The sequence below is a fragment of the Scylla paramamosain genome, chromosome 4 (genome assembly GCF_035594125.1).
Source record: "Scylla paramamosain isolate STU-SP2022 chromosome 4, ASM3559412v1, whole genome shotgun sequence".
NCBI lineage: Eukaryota > Metazoa > Arthropoda > Malacostraca > Decapoda > Portunidae > Scylla > Scylla paramamosain.
Window position 1 is genome coordinate 29,441,124 of NC_087154.1, and position 19,281 is coordinate 29,460,404.

A 19,281-nucleotide genomic window follows, 5' to 3' on the forward strand; every position below is an offset into this window, starting at 1 on the left:
CTTTCTCTCTCTCTCTCTCTCTCTCTCTCTCTCTCTCTCTCTCTCTCTCTCTCTCTCTCTCTCTCTCTCTCTCTCTCTCTCTCTCTCTCTCTCTCTCTCTCTCTCTCTCTCTCTCTCTCTCTCTCTCTCTCTCTCTCTCTCTCTCTCTCTCTCTCTCTCTCTCTCTCTCTCTCTCTCTCTCTCTCTGTGTGTGTGTGTGTGTGTGTGTGTGTGTGTGTGTGTGTGTGTGTGTGTGTGTGTGTGTGTGTGTGTAATTTTTGACTTCTGGTACGATTCCTTGTCTGTTCTTGTTTTTTTTTCCTGGTACGATTCCTTGTCTTTTTTTCCTGGTACGATTCCTTGTCTGTTTTTTTTTTCTCCTGGTACGATTCCTTGTCTGTTTTTTTTTTTCCTGGTACGATTCCTTGTCTGTTTTTTTTTCTGGTACGATTCCTTGTCTGTTTTTTTTCCTGGTACGATTCCTTGTCTGCTTTTTTTCTGGTACGATTCCTTGTCTGTTTTTTTTTTTTTTCCTGGTACGATTCCTTGTCTTTTTTTTTCCTGGTACGATTCCTTGTCTGTTTTTTTTTCTGGTACGATTCCTTGTCTGTTTTTTTTTTTTTTCATGATACGATTCCTTGTCTGTTTTTTTTCTGGTACGATTCCTTGTCTGTTTTTTTTTTTTTTTCATGATACGATTCCTTGTCTGTTTTTTTTTCTGGTACGATTCCTTGTCTGTTTTTTTTTTTTTCCTGGTACGATTCCTTGTCTGTTTTTTTTTCTGGTACGATTCCTTGTGTTCTGTTTTTTTTCCTGGTACGATTCCTTGTCTTTTTTTTTTCCTGGTACGATTCCTTTTCTGTTTTTTTTTCTTTTTTTTCTTATCTTTCATGTTTACTTATTACCTCCTCCCTAGCTGCTTTTTTTTTTTTTTACTCAAACATTCACCTGTTCTTGTTCAATCCCTCTTCTCTATCTACAGTAGTTCTTTTCTTCTTCTTCTTCCTCTATTCATAATATTCTACATCCTCTTCCTCGGTTCCTCCACCCTATCTAGCTCTTTTCATCCTTCTACTCTTAAATTTTCACTGCTTCAGGTTTCCTTTCCTATCTCTTTTTTTCTTGCTCTTTTCATGAGTCTATACCTCTTCTTGTTCATTCCCTTTTCCCCAACTATTTTCCTCACCCCTTCCATCCACAACCGTCTGCCTGTCATTTAGAACATAAGAACATATTAAAATAGGGGAAACTACAAGAAATCACAAGGCCTACACATGGTACTCCCTGTATGAAACATGCCTACCTATTTCCACCTATCATCCCCATCCATAAATTTAATATTCTTTCAAAGCTCCCTTATGATTCAGCATTAACACCCTTATTACTGAGTCCGTTCCATTCATCTACCACTCTATTTGAGAACCAGTACCTTCCTTTCTCTTTCTTGCACCTAAATTTTTCAGTCCTAAATTGTCCATTTCCTTTTCCCTATCCTATTCCTTGATTTACTTACAATCTCTCAACCCTTGCTGCTTCATTTCCTCCATCCCACCCAACTATTTTCCTCTCTTCCCTCATAACCTTCCATCTATTCTCAATGAGTCCCGTCTACCCATCTATTTTTTTTCCTTGCTTCACGTGCGACTCTCCACTTGCACCACCACCACCACCACCTCCTTGTTCGGTAAGCTCACGTCCGCCGCCACAACACTCAGGCACCTTGGTCCCTCTGTACTTATTGTTATGGTTACTCAATACTATTCACACTAAAATTGCACAGCACTCCTAAATCAATCGTTAGCGCAACACGTCCACTGCATTTCCAAGTTTGGTCTAAATTTTAATGCTGCCTGCGATTCAGCGGTCGATACTCAATATCCAGGCCCGGGACGTAACAGAGGAGGCAGTCACAGGTTCCCGTCAGGAGGAACTTGCGTCTGTTGGCAAGGCGGCGACCCGATAACCTGAGTCAACATATTTATCCCTTTTCGATAAACGATGACAATGGACACACTCGACCGTGCATTAATAAATCGACTTACACGTGAATGCACAGTGAGGTCGGCAGTTTGGCGCGCTGATTTCCTCCCCTTCGTTTCTGCACCTCCTTGAATCAGCCATCCTCGCCCCTCATGAAACCCACCGGATAGAGAGATGCTAAGAGGCACGCGTCGAATTTAAACACGCCTCAGGGCGCGGCCACCAATCAATAACGTGTGTGCAATCAATAGCCATGCAATATTGACAGGTGTGTTTCATTCCTCAACATTCAGAACAGTAAAGTTTTTGTGCGGACACTTCACATGCCAAGTGTCTCAAGGCTCCAGATACACATTTCACTTGTATTTTAAACTCGAAAATCCCAGGTCTGCAAAGCAATGTTAATGAGATGCTACGTTTCAGATACCAAGCACACCATATCAGTTCTGTTTTCCCCACTTCTTGTGACGTGACCCGTTCCAAGAGAAGAACTTCGGCATGTCTTAAACTTAACAGGTTCTCTTTTTTTTTTTTTCTATCGTATATATATATATATATATATATATATATATATATATATATATATATATATATATATATATATATATATATATATATATATATATATATATATATATATATATATATCAACATCTACTCGTACCTTTCCTTCTTGCTGAAAGTTTGGTTGCATTCAGCCCATTCCTTAAATGGGTGACAGCTCTAATTCCTCAAACTACCGTCTTATTGCTTTAATTTCCTGCCTCTCTAAAATCTTTTTTTATCTACTTCAACAGGATGATTCATAAATGTCTGTCACTTCACAACCTTCTATCTGATCGCCAGTATGGGTTCCGTCAAGGCCGCTCTACTACTGATCTGTCTTTCCTTATTGAGTCTTGATCATCCTCTTTTAGGAACTTCGGTGAAACTTTAGCTGTTGCCTTAGACATTTCAAAAACCTTTGGTAGAGTCTGGCACAAAACTCTAATTTCTGAACTACCTTCCTATGGTTTCTATCCTTCTCTGTGTAACTTCATCTCAAGTTTTCTTTCTGATCGTTCTATTGCTGCAGTGGTAGACGGTCTATTAACAGTGGTGTTCCTCAGGGTTCTGTCCTGTCACCCACTTTCTTCCTATGATTTACCAGCGATGAATGGAACGGGCTCCGTAATCAAGTTGTTAGTGGTAAGACATTATGGAGCTTTAAGAGAAGATTAGACGGATTTATAGATAGATACAGGGACTGCCACGTGTAGGCCTCATGGCTTCTTGCAGCTTCCCTTATTCCTCATGTTCTTATATTCTAAACCAAACTACTTGTCCTATCCACTCCTACGCTGATGATACCACCAAGCACTTTTCTACGTCTTTTCAAAGACGTCAACCCTTCAGGAATTGAACAGCTCATGCAGGGAAGCTATAGAAAGCCTGTTTTTTTTTTTTTTTTATCTCTCTCTAAAGTTTCCGACTGGAGCTGAGTAAACTTAGTATTGTTCAATGCCTCAAAAACTCAATTCCTCCATCTATCAACTAGAAACAATCATCTAGATAACTATCCTTTCTTCCTCAATGACACTCAATTGTCCCTCTCTTCTACATTGAACATCCTTGACCTGTCTTTTGTTTATAATATAAACTGGAAACTTCATAGCTCATCTGTACCTAAAAGAGTCTTTATGAAGTAAGGCGCTCTGAGTCGTCTTCACCAGTTTTTCTCACCCCACCAGCTGCTAACTCTGTACAGAAGCCTTATCCGTCCATGTATGGAGTGTGATTCACTTGTATGGGGAGTTCCACTCATACTGTTCTTTTAGATAAAGCTGAATGAAAAGCTTTTCGTCTAACTGACTGTCTTCGGTCTCTCTCTCATCGCCGCAATGTTGCATCTCTTGCTATCTTCTACAGCTATTTTCACGCTAACTGCTCTTCTGATCTTGTTAATTGCATACCCCCCCTCCTCCCTCGGCCTCGCAGCACAAAATATTCTACTTACTCTCATCCCTATTCTGTCCACCTCTCTGATGCAAGTTAACAATATTCTCAATCGTGCATCCCTTTCTCTGGTAAACTCTGGAACTCCCTACTTGTTTCTGTATTCCCTCCTTTCAATGGTTTGAACTATTTCAATAGGGAAAGTTCAAGACACTTATCCTCTGTTATTTGATTTTCCTATGTGGCATCGCTTTGGGAATTGCCACACAAGTGGGCCTTTTGTTTCCTTCAAAATTTTTGTTTCCAAGTCACCAGCTCCAGAAAGATTCGCACAGTACCACACTCAAATAAAGAAAATATAAAAAATGAGACGCAAATCGATCATGGAGCTGTGGTGCGAGTGGACGCTGAGGAGGGCGGGTGATAATTGACGTCATCTCAAGAACAATACATAATAAAATAAGTATCGGTGGCCTTCCTGACTGGTGTTTTATTTCTCCATATTTATTATAACCAACAGACCGGTGTCTTAGTTCCCTATTTCTGAAAAAAAATAAATAAATAAATAAATAAAAAGGTTCGCGTACTATTAAAGATCAGGTAAGCCTGATAACGGAGCTCTACCTCACTCAGCAGAGAAAACGAGTAGCCAAGGCCATGCGATTCACGCCAACGACGGTCACTGCTCCTCCGCGCTGTCTGAAGACTTGACGCGATCGACCTTTTCAAAAATTAATTTCAATACTGTCATCTTTATTCTTTAATCAGAATTAAATTTTTATCCAGAGACGTTTCTCGATTCGTTTCATCTTCCTTATTTCTAGTGCTATGACCTTTTATGAGAATCAACTAAGTATGCAATCCATTACCGACGAGTAACGTCACATTAGGTCACTAAGAAGGCATCTCTCGGCCGCGCTGCCTGGCTTATATCCTCCCTTTACAGTCTGTACACCTGCCGCGCGGTGAACAAGTCCGACGAAGTTTCACAAGAATGAGATCTTCTGGACACGTTTCTGTTCTGCTAATGTAGACATGCAAAATCCAGAGAAGCAAGGTCTGATTATTCAGGCTAATTTTGAGTATCTGTGAAGTCATGAAGTTAGCTTCGTGAATGACTCCCCATTCGAAATACATGGGAGACGCTATATTTAACTCCCTCTCATTTACAATTAATTGATCTTGGGAAGGCACGGTCAGCGATAAGCAAGTCAAATGGAATACAGACTTTTAGTTAATATCAAGAGGTAAGGATTTCCATACCATAAGAAAAAAAATGACAAATAAAATATATAAATAATACAAATAATAATAATAATAATAATAATAATAATAATAATAATAATAATAATAATAATAATAATAAAGAATAATAATGATAACATTAATAATAATAATAAAAATAATAATAATAATAATAATAATAATAATAATAATAATAATAATAATAATAAAAAACAACAATGATAAAATACTATACGAGAATCTAGTATCAAATAACGCCCATTTCTTTATTCTCCCGTCTTCTTTCATTACTACGTACAGTATTCCTCAGAGGACCTCTATTTCATACTTCGACCTACCTACAATAATTATCACCCCTTCAGGTACAGCCTCTGCTCACACTGGGATCCACGGACGTAATGGTAAACTTTTCCTCCCCAGCAACGGCTAATATGCACACCACCTAAAATGCCTCGCAGATTTTTTAAAAACGTTGCGAGAAAAATACAGGACTGTCTAATTATGTTCTCATGCATAATGCGGAAAGAAAGAGTGCTGAGTTGAGTCGTGTTGTGCGTATGCGCGCGTGTGTGACTGCGTGTGCGTCTGTGTGTGTCTGCGTGTGCGTCTCTATGTATGTCTGCGTGTGTGTGTGTGTGTGTGTGTGTGTGTGTGTGTGTGTGTGTGTGTGTGTGTGTGTGTGTGTGTGTGTGTGTGTGTGTGTGTGTGTGTGTGTGTGTCCTTTAATGAGTGCATGTGTGGTGGTGATGGTGGTGGTGATGACGGCAGGGGCGCAGCACAGTAATGGCACCACGATGGATGCAGCAGTCGTGCTTGAAGAATAGTTGTAATTGCCTTCAAAGGGTCAACTTTTTTTCTTTTTAATCTTTTAACGAAGAGACACTGAAAGATTAAATGCGGAGACTCAGGCAGACTAAAAAAGCACAAAACCATCCTGGAAATTACTGAAAGAAAAAGAGGAGTGATGCCAGACAAAAACAAGTGGAGAATGAACTATACCGCAATGTTTAAAACCAACTGGATGGCTGGCTGGTCCAACTGGCCAGTTCCTGCACAATCAAGTATTCGGGAAGGACACCACCCATTTCCTCCCATTTGTCCCCCACCTGCCACTGCCTCTCCATGTCTCCCTCCACTCCATGCTCCTCCCAACACCATCCAGGCAACCACGCTCTACACCCACCCTCCCTGATCCTGCTACGCCACGCCCAGCAACACAACAACACAACGCAACGTCTGCCTCCTGTGTTCCGGTGCAGCTCGTTAACAGTGCCGCCCTGCCTCTCAGACCGGGCCACGCACCACGCCGGGTTGCAACAACTGGACCAGGGACTTCACAGGGCTGAGTCACCGTCGACAAAGTGGCTGGTTCGCCCGGTGCTCGAGTGTAGGTGGGTAGGTGGGTAGATAGTTTAAAGTGTCATAAACCTGAGTACGCTGCTCCCTGTCCCCCTACTTGAGTGTGAGGTTCAGGTTCTCTTTAGTGTACAGGTCAAGGGGTCTGGTGGTGGAGGATGTATATAAATGTCATGGTTTTTATAAAGGAGTACATGCATAGTGATCGTAAGTATTGTTATATGAATGATGCTCGCAGATGAAGTTTTATTGATAGGAGAAAAAGTTGAATGAAGAATGGACTGAAATAGAGACGTAAAAAAAAATAAAGGTATTAAGAGAGAGAGAGAGAGAGAGAGAGAGAGAGAGAGAGAGAGAGAGAGAGAGAGAGAGAGAGAGAGAGAGAGAGAGAGAGAGAGAGAGAGAGAGAGAGAGAGAGAGAGAGAGAGAGAGAGAGAGAGAGAGAGAGAGAGAGAGAGAGAGAGAGAGAGAGAGAGAGAGAGAGAGCTTCTTTCATGCAATCTTTCATTAACTTCAAAGTCCAATAATTTAAGAGCAGCACGTACGTCTGTCAGCAAGTATGTGAGTGCGGGTGTGCGTTGCTTGTGTGTGTGTTGTGCGTGCAAGGGACTGCTTGAGCTTTAAACGCTACTCCCTGTGCGTGTGTGTGTGTGTGTGTGTGTGTGTGTGTGTGTGTACCCGGGGGTTTCTATCTGACCCCCTGACCTCCCGCTTGACCCTCCCACTCACCCACCGGTCACGCAACTCTTCCGACTTAACCAAAGAGCCACACTGGACCCACCAATTATTCTCTATAAATCGCCTAGCGCTTCTAATCAAGAGGCCCCCGGCAAAGAGAAGCCCGGAGTGCATCGCCGCGTCGTTCAGCGGACACGTGGCGCGCTTTTCTGATGACACTCTGCTTATTACAACAACAACAAAAAAACCCTCGCCACCTGACTGTGACTGCCCTTTGTAGCCCGGACAGCTTGCCGACGTCATCACCGTAACTCTGGATAGGAAATGAACTCAGTGACACTTTCTTTTTTCGAACTGTGTGTACACTGAGCTTTTACTAACGTATATAATATTACTATTCCTGCGATTAGCATTACTACTACTACCGCTACTACTACTACTACTACTTCCATCATTATTACTCATATAAAAGCAACAGTAACAACAGCGATAACAGTCAATAATAATAATAATAATAATAATAATAATAATAATAATAATAACAATTATTCTAAGTATCTATAGTACAGTTAGCATCATTATAATTAGTAATGCAATCATATTTTTTAGTAACTAGGGTAGTAATGATGAAAAGGAAACCCTTAAAAAAGTGTCACATCCGTTTATAACAATCCATCATCACCATCATCATCATCATCATCATCATCATCATCATCACCATCATGCCTATGACCTAAACCCTTCAAGCGAGGAGTTTCAAGACACTCTACAAAGTAACTTCGGACTTGCTTTCGGACTAGTAACTTCACGAAACTCTTTTTCCTTCTTTTTCTCTTTTCTCTAGCCAGAAACCCTCAGAAATAAAAAAAAATAAAAATCATTAAGTGCGATAATCCTCGTTTCTAGCCTACAGGTTCAAACTCACGCATCAACACGCTTCAACACGCCCTAAAACACATTTCACACCACCACATCACATCACCTGGCAGGCACAGCTCGGCCCAGCGTCGCCGCCACCCTGTATCTCCCCCGCCCCTCGCATGATCATCGCCGTCCATGCAGGCACCTAAAGAGAACGGCGCCACGCCACGCTCCCGCTACTCCGCCGCCCCAAGCTGTGCACGGAAGGGATTAGGGTGCATTCTTTCTGAGCATGTTCTGCGTCTTACGTTACTGTCTAACAGATTACTCGAGTTACTCCTGAACTCTCTGAACAGCTCAACACAGTATTATGACACTTTATAAAAGTGCTTATTATAATACTATGAAGACTTTCAGCTAAATTTTACTCCACAAAAAAATAATATATAAATAATCGAGATGGCACGCAATCACACAGATGCAGGGAAAGAGATGTATTGGCACTTGTACTGTTATGCTTGTCGTTTGTTAACATTTAGTGAAAAAAAAAAAATCTGCATGGCCACAGAAAAAGACAATAGAACATTCAGTTTGTCTTTTCTTGGCAAAAACACTGATAAATAGAATATTTGCATGGACACACGAAGAACAGAAAGGACAGAGGATATATATTTGTCTAGGATAAAAGTACTGTTAAAAGGTTGTTTTCTATGGACTCGAAAAGATAATAAAACATCAAATTTCTCTTTTCTAGGTCAAAAGGTTCGGTGAAAAATTAACAAAAATAAAATATTTGCGGGGACGCACAGAATATGCAAAATAATACATTAACTTTGTGTTTTCCTGGCTTAGAGTTCAGTAAAGAAAAATGTTTGCATCGACACAGAAAACAAGAGAGAAAATTAGATTAAAACTGCCTTTTTAATCTACAGAACTATTCATGAGACTGTAGTACACAAGTAAGGGTCTCACAAATTATAAATGATCTAGAAAAATTTGTTTAGAAATAAGAGTTTAAAAAAATCTACAAATAATCAATGTAATAAAGAACTCCATCTGTCTGTCTCACCACAAGTTACACCTCCATAACCCAACAGCCAAACACTCCACACTATTCTTGATGTGGAGAAATACGAAAGTAAAAGAAGAATGAAGAATTAATATAAGAACACGAGGCGCTGAGAGAGAGACAAATTGAAGTGAGGGAGGACTGAGGGCCGCGAAAGGGTGAAGCGTTAACAGGGAGAGTCAAATAAGGGAAATCTGTCCGTCTTCCTCTCTCTCTCTCTCTCTCTCTCTCTCTCTCTCTCTCTCTCTCTCTCTCTCTCTCTCTCTCTCTCTCTCTCTCTCTCTCTCTCTCTCTCTCTCTGTGTGTGTGTGTGTGTGTGTGTGACGTAAAATTAAATAAAGTAAGGTAAAGTAACGTGAGGTATGTAAAAGGTGTCTCGTACATGTTCTTGCCCGGCTCGCCACTCACGGCCTACTTCCCCCACCAGCGTCCCGTCACCCAAGCGTGTCGAGGAATGTCTAGTCTAGCGGACACTTATTTAATTAAACAGAGTATTAAAATCAATCGCCCCTTGCATGTGTCTGGTGTTACCCTCACCTTTGCGCCCAGGCTAATTAAGCAGCCTTCCACGCCTTACCTTAGCTTACTGAAGTGTTTGGTCATGTGACGTTAGCGATCATGGAGCGCCAGTTATCTCTCCTATCTAACACCCTGACCAGGTCCACGGTGTTCCATCTTATGTTAATACTTTCCAGCAAGGTCTCCATGTATTTTTTTTTTTTTTCTTTGCCTTCCTCTTGCTCTTCTTCCATCAATCCTCTCCCCAGCTCTCAGGATGTGTCCAAAAAATTGTAATTGCCTCCTCTTTATTCTTCTTATCAACTCTCTCTCTCTCTCTCTCTCTCTCTCTCTCTCTCTCTCTCTCTCTCTCTCTCTCTCTCTCTCTCTCTCTCTCTCTCTCTCTCTCTCTCTCCACTCCTGCACGTCGCAGCACTTCCTTATTAGTTACTCTTGCTGTCCATGGAATCCTTTGCATTCTTCTTAGGAACCACATCTCCGCAGCTCCAACTTCTTTTCCATTTTCTTTTTAACTCCACGTTTCACAACCATAAAATAAAACTGACCAGACATAGCACTTCAGTAGTCTAATTTTCAAATCAATTTTTATCCCTAAATTTGTCATCGAAGTTCTAATATTTCATAAAAGCAGTTTTGCCAGAACTATTCTTTTCTCTATTTCCTTTTCACAATCTGCCTCCTCTTACACAATACTTCCCAGATATTTAAATTCTCGAACTTGTTTAATTTACCTTCCACTAATATACAGTATATTTGTACTCTCACTCTTTGTTCTCTGTGTTATTCCCAAGCACATGGTGACTTTGTGTTTATCTTCGGTCCTCTCTCTTCACTTGCTTCTTCCACTTCATTCACAAGCCTTTGTAGCTTTTCGTCTGAATCCGTCAAAAGAACTGTATAATCGGCGCCGTATATTTGTCACGTTCATTCCTCAAATTCTCACTCCTTCCAAGTCTATTAAATTTTCCATACATTTCTGACCATATAAGGAGGAGAGGTCTGGGGAAAAGTACACACCCCTGCCTCACTCCTCCTCATATCTATCCATGATTCTGACTTCATTTCCCCAACTTTCACAGCTGCTTTTCATTCCAATACAAACTTGCTATCAACCTGATATCTTTACCATCCATTCCTGTTTCCTTAAGTATTTTCACTGGTTGTTCATGCCCTACTGTATCAAACGCTTTTTATTAATATTGCAAGAGGGAAGCGTTATTATTATTATTATTATTATAATTATTATTATTATCATTATCATTATTATTATTTAGAGAAAACAGATGTAGTAGTATTGGTTTTAAGTACTGGATGTATCTTTCTATTCATCTGTTATATACTATCACCTTTGCTATAATGTCTTAATTATAGTACTGCAATTTATCACAAACAACCTCGTCAGAGACAACGCTGCTGTTTGTTTTTTCCCTCCATGTTACGGTCTGATGTAAGGCAGCCCCAACTCTGAAAACCTCGCCCTGCCTGTGTCATGTTCACGGGTCAGATATAATATAAGTTTACGCGCAATAAAGTTGGCTGTGCCCTTCTGGGACGGTCCAGGCCAACAATTTGCATCGCGCAGCCTATTAGTCTGGTTCATTTTCTTTACACTTTGGTAAATCTCTTTACTCACTTCCACCTCACTTATCCCGCGTAGTCTTCCTCCACATTCACTCCACCAGTGCACATACATAACTACACTGCTGACTTTCACAAGTGGTGCGCAAATTTATGGTGATCGAAATACAAAGTTAAAGAATCAGCAAATGCTTAGCAAACCAAGATAATGAGCGTGCTTTCTGTGTCTGTCCCTGTTGTAATTCCCAAGCTCCTGATTTTCCGGCACTACCACCTTTCAGCACAGCCCCTACTCACCCAGACACCATCAGCGTCATAAAGCGTAATGTGCTACACGTGAAGCCTCATTACGTAAACCAGGGAACCCCACAGACGACCCCATAATCTTATCAAGGGATAATTTACACAAGGTTTAATACTCCTCGCTGTTTGATCACCCAGACCCAGCTCTTAGTTAATCCGAAATGACACGCACCGCGCTGTTAGCTCCTCTGAAGTAAAGAGCGTTGGGTGGTGATAGGTGCCTCGGGGTCAGGTGAGCGCCCGAGACAGTATATTTCGATACTCTGAACACACGCCACGCGAAGATTAGTCACGCGGGCTCTGAACGGACCACACACCACTGACCAGGGTGTTACTGCCTCACCACCCAAACCTATATACAAACTAACCATATATATATATATATATATATATATATATATATATATATATATATATATATATATATATATATATATATATATATATATATATATATATATATATATATAAGTAAAATAGACGTACTTCAGCCTCTTTTCCTTGAACGACCTCCATGTAACCCTTACTTTGTTGCGGTTCACCTGACATGACAATTTCAACAGTCTACGTCCAAGATTTTCATGGTACCTACGCAATCACTTTTCTAAGAAAACTCATCGGTTCGTCACAGCAAAACTAATAGTTCCGTCAGACATCAGCATCCTTAATTGGAGGCCTAAGGAGCAGCGGGATGAAGGGGTCACAATATGCACGCCTTTGTATTACACTATCCTATTCTTATGAAGCGCAGTTTTTCTTGGCTTTTGTTCCGATTTTTGTTTGTAAGAACACATTACAAGTCGCAGCAGGCATTAATTTAGCAAAAGGTTGCTTCCTCGCCAGTGGGGGGAAAGGGGTAAAGGTAGGGGGGGTTAAATTCATGCTTGGTCCTCACGCATTTTCTGTAAAAGAAGCAAACATGATTATAAGAAGAGAGCACGAAATTTTAGAGGTGCGTTTGCTTGACCTTTCATCGTGACGCGAGTGCCGCTGCTACACTGCATTGCTGGTCCTCGCCTTAACTTTTGTCACTCCTACGCACTGCTGTCTTTGCTATGTATGCGCCTGCACCTCCTGCTCTACTATTACTGTTTATCTCAACACGCTGTTCCCTCCTACACACTGGCGTCACTCCTATATGATTGTGTCTCTATCAAGCATTACTGTTGCTCCAGCACTGTGCACTTGTCACCTTACTGATCGTTGTCACACTTACTGCAGTACCGTCAACATTGCTATTGCTCCAAGACACTACTGTCACCGCTACACATCATTATTGCTATCGTTTCTCCATGTTGTTGCCATTCTATCACGCTGGTATTGTTATCGCCTCCTCCTACGTGTTGTTGCTTTAAGGGTCTGCTGTTACTGGTACATATTTACTAACCTCACAATAGCATCGCGTGTTTTCAGCATAGAAGAGCAAGTATATTGCAAATGGCCCGACGCCAAAAAATATAATGGCTACGAACCAAGGATATCTGATATTTATTGCACTTACTTTGCCACTGCCGTATGCAATATTAACGAAATTCCTTCGTACTAGGAAAACTGCCACTTCTTATTCCCATGGATCAATCTAAGTTTTTTTTTTTTTTTTTTTTTTTTAGCACATAGCGACTTGTACTACGTCAAACAAACACCTCATGCAAACATTTACCACCACATGCCCTACTCCAGCCAGCTGTCAGCTTCTACTTGCTGTTACATGAGCCTCAACCCCTTAAAACCCCAGGTGGTATCCGTCACCAGCTGTATTCTGCAGATGATGCTATCAGCCGGCCCAGCTGTGCCACTGATGACCCGGCTGCCTGCCCTCACCAGCCAGCCGTCTCAATATAACGGGTAATGAAGGTATTCAGGTACAAGGATCATCCAGCACGCTGCTCCCAACGCTGCCCATTGAACAGTGTCAGGACAGAGAGAAGAGAGGGCAAGAGAGGGAGGGTTAGGGAGGGAGGCGTTGGGGAGGGAGGCGCTGCATTTCTCTGCCGGTCTCCTCCCCTGCAGCTATCAGTACCACCTGTGTACAGCGCGCCATGACTGACTGACCCCCGCCGTGTAATGCCAACCCAATTATTCGAATCAGTCAGGCTCCCTCATCACGTGTGGCAGCGAGGGTGTCTGCAGGTGCTGGCTCTGGATCTCCTCACCCCTACTTCTACTCGCTCACCTACCTACCATTCTCTTCCCTCCAACTTCCCAAAGCAACTCCGACACACACACACACACACACACTATTTACTCTTTTCCAGTGTATGGAACCGGTGTTGGTGATCGGATTATTCACGATACTCGTTCAACATGACAACAACGCGGAAGAAGAATGCAGTGCGTATTGGTCGTGTATGGCGGTGCCGATTTCACAAGACAGACTCGCGCCGCTCACTGCTTGGTTCGAACCCTGTGAAACAACCACAACCAAACGTACCACCCACCCCACATCACCTAAGGCTGCTCGAAACATCAGGAAACGCATCGAACAACTTATATCAGAAAATTACACTTTTTTATATATGATGAGTGTGTATTTAACCTTGATTAGTCTTTCAGCTGTGTAAATTTAATAAAAACTTGCTATTCCAATTTGTTTTGTGTCTGCTCGCTGTTCAGTGTTGAATATATATTACTAGTGTTAATTACTATATAAAAAATAATTGGTCTCGTGGTATATTACGAGGAAAATATACTGTGCAGTGGACACTGGGGATAATTAAATTAATTGCATGACGACTTATCGACTCTACATTCTATATTAATGACATAGCAACCACCACTCCCTCCACCAATACGACCACCACCATCACCACTCCCTCCACCAATATGACCACCACCATCACCACTCCCTCCACCAATACGACCACCACCATCACCACTCCCTCCACCAATATGACCACCACCATCACCACTCCCTCCACCAATATGACCACCACCACCACCACTCCCTCCACCAATACGACCACCACCATCACCACTCCGTCCACCAATATGACCACCACCATCACCACTCCGTCCACCAATATGACCACCACCATCACCACTCCCTCCACCAATACGACCACCACCACCACCACCACCACCACCACACACTAGTCCTCGCACAGAAACGCTTTAGCTCGTCATTAATAATAATTTCAATAACCAGGTTTCCCCAGGTGTTTTATTTTCACTGATACTGAATCCTTGTCAAACTGTTACTAGAATCCTCAAAACACTTAAAAACAAGAATAGTTAAGAAGTAGTTAAGGTAAGACGGCAAAATTATTAAGAGGATACAGTCCATTACTTCTACCATTACTACCGCGACCCACACCATTAAAGCCAATACCTGTGACACTATTATTACTAATACCAATACCATTCCTACCATTAGCTATGCAAGCACCACCATTCCCTCCAGTATCTTTCCCCACAACCATCACCATCCCAAGTATCACCACCCCCACTATCACATCTATTACAGCCAACACATGCACTATCAACATCATCACCGGTCTTCACCATCACTATAACTAAACGTACGCCATCATCACAATCCTTGCCAGCACTTAACATAAACACCATACGCCGCTTTTCTCTCCCCCTTTCTCCTCCACAGCCTACGTACGTCAGACATTGTTAGGTGTGTCAACAATAGTCAATACTTTAATTCTTACTTGTATCTTACTGTTTGCTTTCTTACTTTTTTTTTTTTGGGGGGGTAGAGAATGCTAAAAAATAATGGTAAATAATAAACATCGGTAAGGCAATAACCCCAACAACAACCAACAACAACTACCATTACCACTACCACCAACAATAACAACAACAGCAGCAGCAGCAACAGAAACACTTCCACATATGTATATATCAACGACTCCACCACACATCCTGCCGCACTAAGTGAAACAAAGGGACATTTTCCAAGAATAACGACAATAACACTACCTACCACCACCACACACACACACACACACACACACACACACACACACACACACACACACACACATACAAATAAAATAAAATAAAAAAAACAAGCGTAACTCCGGACAAAAGCAATCAATAAACACAAACCTGTCAATCTTTCCACACTGGCACGCACTACCAACCGAATTCTTTGCGTCTGTTATTTTAAAGGAATCAGAAAATAGCAAGGAACGTCGGTTAAAGCTTCAGCGAGAGAAAAGATAATGTGTGGTGCAGCCTGTGGGAATAATGCCAAGCAAGCAACACACAGTACAAACTTTATTGACAGCGCCGCAACGTCCACATTGACAGTTGCCCGGGCTGGAAAGGAAAGGGACAAAGGACAGTGGAAAGGGAGGATATACGTGGGTATGACAAACCAGAGTCCACCTTACAGAAGTAGGTCAAAAAGAGAGAAAAAGTGAAGGTACAGAGAAAAGAGGGCAGAGAGAGTATATGTACGTACACTAAACTGAACTCCATCTCACAGGAGGAGGTCAAGGACAGGGAAAAAAGTAAGCAAAGGACGGTGAACAATGAGAGTATGACTATGTAAGCCAAATTAAAGAAAAAGTATAGCAACGAAGGGACAGTGAACGGGGGAATATACGTACCACCTTACAGAAATAGGTCTGGAAAGAGGAAAGGTACAGCAGAGCGAGACAGTAGACCTGGGGATGAGTACGTAAGTCAACTAAAGTGGACAGTCTAGAAGCAGAGGTTGGAAAATGGAAAAGTTAAAACAAAGACTTGCATAAGGAAAATAACGTTCGTCAAAACTCGAAGGTAAATGGCGGTCAGTTCAGGGATGGTAAAAGTTAATTAAGATAAAAAGCAAGTCTGCAGCACATCAAATTACTTTTATGAAGGCTACAAAAGTGGTAGGAAAGTAACTCTGAATGCAAATTGAAGAAACGGGAGGAATGTTCTGCAATCAAAGAGGACAATGTACATAAAAAGACATTTGAAAAATAAGAGGCTTAAAGATAATGAAAAGGGAGGATTAACAGCAGAGGGAGAGATGTGGTGATAGTGGTGCTGGTGGTGAGAGTACGGTGACGGTAACAGTGACGAGGTGAAGGGTGAGTACGAATTGTGTAACAACTATGGGGTAAGGAAGACTGAGTAGGGAAGGACAGTGTACGTGGAGGACGGAAACAGTCACAAGAGGCAGGCGAGAGAGTGGCGAGTGGGAGAGAAGCGCGGACGTGGGATGAGCACTGCAATGGAAGAACACACCGTTCTCAGTGGACGATGAAGGTCATATAACAACCACTTCACGGCCATCCTCGCCCCTCGTATCCTCTGCCACTCACACCCATAATCCCTTTCGCCCTCCTTCACATGTCACACTCACTCCCTTCCTCAAGTGACATTACATTAAAACTTCCACCAGAGAGGGGGAAGATATAAAACTTTATTGAATCACACACACGCGGGGTAGCAGCACCTCTCCAGCCTCTCAGTCTGCTAGCTTCGGAGATAACGTAACGCCGAGCTGCTTGGGAAGGAGCACGTGGCGGCCTGCTTTGAGTGACGTCTACCTCGCCTGTCTCCGTATCAGCGGTCTTGTGTATCTGGTGGAACATCTGCGTCTTCCCATAGTGACATTTACTACCGACACTCACATTTTCTCGTGTTGCTGCATACTCCATCAGCGAAAGCCAGCCAGACACCCTCTCCAGCAGAGTTTACCTGTGTTTGGTGTTACGTCGATTTTGGCTGAAAACTTCATCAGCAATTAACACTTTTCAGCCAAATACTGCAATCCACATGAAGCACAGTGAGAACAACAGTGAGAGCAACAGCTACAACATGCTAGTCACGCGGCGGCGGTGACGGACCCCCACCACCACCACCACTACCACCCCGCCCGGCACAGCACCCGCCACCACGCCCAGCACTCACCAGCCAACAACTCTCTCACCATGAAATATCTCGACCCAGCACACACACACACACACACACACACACACACACACTTAACTCGCCAATTACCACAAGTACAACACGCTATAAAAAGTCAACAAAACCAAGAAAACATTTAATAATTCTCAGAAAACGAGCAGCAATTAAAGGCAACTGTTTCGCTTACAAGTATCGTAAACGGAGAAAAATAAACAATAAAGCATAGCTGGGTCGCTCAGCCCTGCAGCTCAGCCTCCATCGAATGACTCAGTTGCATCTGTATTTTCGTTTTTATTCATATATGTATAATATTTTATAGGCACCACAGGGGTCCCTGTCACCCACCAGTGCACTGAGCACCAACAGCCTCGGGGCACCAGTCTTTGTTATCGTGAACGAGAGAATGAAGTAACAAAAGATATAAGAAAGCGAGGCAAAAATAATGTTAACGTTCAGGTTGGCATGATGAGCGTAATAGAAATAATAGGATAAGTCAAGCCAGTAATCCTGATGACCGTCCAGTAAATGCACGCAATCTTTCCCTAAAAATGCATTTACATTTTATTTTTTCATTATTACAGTGTTAAAGCTATCCTGTTGCTCTGACTTCATTGCAAACGAGCCTCTTACTATAAGTACTGTAAATGTCAAAGTATGTGAATATAAGCACCGTTAAGGAAAATGTGTCTGAGCGATCTAACAAGCCATTACCTTATTATGTCATTGCGCTGTCGCAGCCATGACACACGGCTCACAGGCACCTTATAAATTAAGGTAACGCGCTATAATGCATGTGAATTATTGCCTTCTGTCTCCTGAAAACTACGTACACGTGGATTCGAAATGTATAAAAGAGAAGCACACGAGGAAAGTTTTAATCTTGCCCTTGCGTCCGGCAGGGCCAGAATGGAACAAGCCATGGTCAGGGGCAAGAACCAAACACTTTCCTCTACACCGAGATGTGTGACAAACACGACGAGGAAAAACATGAGAAGACGAGGGACGGGGATGACGAAGGGAAGGAGGGAGGCGAGATAAGACAAGGCAATTAGGTTACTCAAACATCCCTCCTTCATGATCCTCGTCCTCTCACATCCGCCACCTCAGCACTCCTTACCTTGGATCAGGAGGAGGCGGAGCAGAACTCGGAAGAGGGCGGGGAGGGAGGGCGGAAGCGTCATGCCGTCACCAGAGTGGCACAGCGTGTTCCTCTGCTGCCGCGACACTTGTTGCTCACCACCAACGCCTCTGCCAACTTCTCGCGCGGCACACTCGATTCACTTTCACCGTCCACTCCACATCTTCGTCGGCGTGGAGCGTGTCCGGGTTGTTACAGTTCCCGCACGACACTCGCACAGCTTCCTAACACAAGCATGCCTCCATAACCCGCCGGGGGATCAGCGTCTCGCGGCTCCGGCCTCACTCGACGGTCGCTCGTTCACAACTGCCACCTGTCACGTACGATACTTTAGGTCTCTCGTATGAAGTTGATGAGTCACACTATGATCGGTGCATCACTGCTCAGAATGATTGATGTGCTGGCTCGATGTGTATCACTGCCTATCATCACATCAAAGAGGGAAATATTTTATAAGTTATCAGTTCAGAATCGTGGTTGTTCGTACGTCTGGCACACGATTGGAGGACGCGGTAACTATGGCAACCTATGAACGGCCACCCACAATATTAGGATCATTTAATACTTATAATGCACCTATCTCATAACGTCACGTTCTACTTGTTTGTTAACTGTGAACGTTTTGCAACTTTATGAGAATAGTCCTCATCTTTCCTTTCGTTTCCCACACCGCTGTTTGGGGGAGACCCTTGTCCAGTCACTGGCCGCGAGCCAGGACTCGAAACACTTATTTGTGATCGTAAAGTCTCTCTGATATTGTGAGGCTGCAGCGACCGCTGGCCAG

General features: G+C 42.7%; 1 protein-coding gene across 1 annotated transcript in view; it reads right to left on the reverse strand.

Annotated features, from left to right (window-relative positions):
- LOC135099946 (uncharacterized) overlaps positions 1 to 18,937 on the reverse strand; it is a 150,149-nt gene extending 131,212 nt beyond the window's left edge. The window contains exon 1 of the mRNA XM_064002679.1: positions 18,477 to 18,937. The gene's annotated coding sequence lies outside the window, so the exon portion shown is untranslated. The remainder of the gene's footprint in view (positions 1 to 18,476) is intronic.
- Positions 18,938 to 19,281: the final 344 nt, after the last annotated feature.